The 3,256-nt window shown below is 45.1% G+C and overlaps 1 non-coding gene across 1 annotated transcript; it reads left to right on the top strand.

Annotated features, from left to right (window-relative positions):
• The first annotated feature begins 646 nt into the window (after window positions 1-646).
• Window positions 647-730, top strand: Trnas-gga. The gene is given in 2 exon segments: window positions 647-686; window positions 696-730. It is a non-coding gene; the product is annotated as a tRNA-Ser (tRNA).
• The last annotated feature ends 2,526 nt before the right edge of the window (window positions 731-3,256 follow it).

The raw sequence follows: 3,256 nt of genomic DNA, 5'->3' as shown, positions 1-3,256 counted from the left end.
ATATTCTTTGCAGATGTTTGGAACAACTTGAATTGAAACGACAGAAAAAGTTTAGAAGTTTGGGCTATGGTGAAACCCCTTAATACAGTTATCACGAATAACATGAATACCGACCCAGAAAGCCTGCAGTATTTGTTAAAAAAGGGAATCAACTTTGACGACATGAAAAGGTCACGTCGTCTTGAATTTGTTTCTCTAATCTAGTGATTATGAGGTAGTTATGTAATGCAGCACTGAACAGGAGACACCATCGGCAGGAGACAAAAATTGGAGATGTACGATTGATTTTGGGTAGTTTTGGGAAGTGAGAAAGCGACTGATCAAATGGGTTGGGGCAAGTCGATTAATTTAATATACAAAGACGGCTAGTTGTGAAACATGAAATAGGGGATCGGAGTGAACTGTAGTGGATTCTGGACTACAGTTAGGAAAAGGAAATTACAGATCTGGATGGGCTTTTGTGGGATTCGTTATTTATTAAGGCGTAGTAGAGAATGGATCATACTGAAGGGAGGATAAAGTGACAGAATGGAGCTCGCTGTCTTGAATCAGAAATTCTCGAGGTGCTAAGAGAAGAGTTGAAGAGTATGGAGGTGTAGGGTCGGTAGTGTGTGCCCGTATACAGGGTGATTTTTTCCACCAGCCGGCCCGAGTGGCCGAGCGGTTAAAGGCGCTACAGTCTGGAACCGCACGACTGCTACGGTCGCAGGTTCGAATCCTGCCTCGGGCATGGATGTGTGTGATGTCCTTAGGTTAGTTAGGTTTAAGTAGTTCTAAGTTCTAGGGGACTTATGACCATAGCAGTTGAGTCTCATAGTGCTCAGAGCCATTTGAACCATTTTTTTTTCCACCGTGTACAAACTTCAGGGTTTGATAGATGAGAGGATATGGAACGAAAAGGTCTAAAGAACCTATGTCCGGAAATGCATGGTTTCCATGCTGGAGACCATTTATTCAGTCATACTTTATTACAGAGACTGCTGTAACATGCAACCAGCTAGCAGTTCTAGGGGACTTATGACCATAGCAGTTGAGTCCCATAGTGCTCAGAGCCATTTGAACCATTTTTTTTCCACCGTGTACAAACTTCAGGGTTTGATAGATGAGAGGATATGGAACGAAAAGGTCTAAAGAACCTATGTCCGGAAATGCATGGTTTCCATGCTGGAGACCATTTATTCAGTCACACTTTATTACAGAGACTGCTGTAACATGCAACCAGCTACAGTATGCATGGTTTCCTTCTAGAGGGTGGTAGCGTTCGTCATACGTCATGCCCTAGCACCCTCTCCTGCCATAGTGGTTGGTAATGTTGTGTCCGATGCATTTCTCTTGCTGACTCACCTTATAGTGGATGTGATACAGCGTTGTACACAACTGTTCCGTATTCGAATAGAGAGCCTGCCGATATGTTGTTCATTTACGAAAAGGCAAATGACTACGGGCTGTGGGCAGCAAGATTGAATCAGGAGTTCTATTCCCGCCGACAACAATTACGGCCGGCTGGTGTAGCCGAGCGATTCTAGGCGCTTCAGTCTGGAACCGTGCAACCACTACGGTCGCAGGTTCGAATCCTGCCTCGGGCATAGGTATGTGTGATGTCCTTAGGTTAGTTAGGTTTAAGTAGTTCCAAGTTCTAGGGGACTGATGACCTTAGATATTAAGTCCCATAGTGCTCAGAGCCATTTGAACCATTTGACAAGAACTACAGCATTCAATGTTTGCAACAGCAGTTCGCCGTTTGCCTGAGACAGTGTCGTTTCAGGAATAAGGAAATCATGGAGGCGTCCCCGAAATGTTTGGACACTAGACTTGGAAGAAAATGTGATTAACACTGGAAGACGAGCGCCGTGCCAGAACCAGGCAGTTGGCCCGTCAGTACAGGGTAAGCCAAACGACCTTGTGGAACATTCTCCATGACAATTGTTACTACCCTTGTCACTTACAGCGTGTGCAGGGCTTACTAGCGACAGACTTCCCACATCAGGAGAAGTTTTGTCGCTGGTTTCTTTACCTGTCAACCACTATTCCGGGATTTGTCTCATCCATCCTATTCACATTCACAGAGTAGGCCACCTTTACGCCGAGTGGTATCGTCAGCTTTCGTAGCAGTCATGAATCCAGGTTCTGTTTACAGCATCGTGATGGTCGCATACATGTTTGGTGACATCGCAGTGAACCCACATTGGAAGCGTGTATTCGTCATCGCCATACTGAAAGATCATCCGGCGTGATGGTATGGGGTGCCATTGGTAACACGTCTCGGTCACCTTTTGTTCGCATTGACGGCACTTTGAACAGTGGACGTTAATTTCAAATGTGTTACGACCCGTGTCTCTACCCTTCATTCGATCCTTGCGAAACCCAACATTTCAGCAGGATAATGCACGACCGCTTGTTGAACGTCCTGTATGGGTCTTTCTGGATACAGAAAATGTTCGACTGCTGCCCTGGCCAGCACATTCTCCAGATCTCTCTCCAATTGAAAACGTCTGGTGAATGGTGGCTGAGTTACTGGCTCGTCACAATACGCCAGTCACAACTCATGATGAACTGTGGTATCGTGTTGATGCTGCATGGGCAGTTGTACCTGTACTCGGCATCCAAGCTCTGTTTGACTCAATGCCCAGGCGTATTAAGGTCGTTATTACGGCCACAGTTGGTTGTTGTGGGTACTGATTTCTCAGGATCTATGCACCCAAATTGCGTGAGAATGTAATCACATGTCAGTTCTAGTATAATATATTTGTCCAATGAATGCCCGTTTATCATTTGCATTTCTTCTTGGTGTAGCAATCTTAATGGCCAGTAGCGTAGTTTTCAAAATCTACTGTGAGGAATAGCTTCTGACGAGAATGTCGAACTCGGCTAAAGATGTTGTTACACGATGGCAATTCTGGAACTACTCGTATATGATATGAGAAACGTAAACTAGTTAAAAACTACAGCGTGCACACACTTCATTTAACATGTAAACGTGACTACAGATATTCGGATACGGGTTATGACATGTTCGATATGCCTGCCGTCATTGGCAATGATGTGGCACAAACGAATAGCGAAATTCTGCATGACCTGAAGTGTCGGAACATCGATGCTGTCGATGACCTCCTGAATGGCTGTTGTGGGGTTATTGCTGTACCCCTTATCTTTAATATTGGCCCACAAAAACGAGTCACATGTGTTCAGATCTGGAGATTACGGAAGCCAATCGAAGCACACGCCAGTGGCCTCTGGGTACTTCAGAGACAGAATG

Source organism: Schistocerca piceifrons, chromosome X, assembly GCF_021461385.2.
Source record: "Schistocerca piceifrons isolate TAMUIC-IGC-003096 chromosome X, iqSchPice1.1, whole genome shotgun sequence".
Taxonomy (NCBI): Eukaryota; Metazoa; Arthropoda; class Insecta; order Orthoptera; family Acrididae; genus Schistocerca; species Schistocerca piceifrons.
This window is presented reverse-complemented; position numbering and strand designations above follow the sequence as displayed.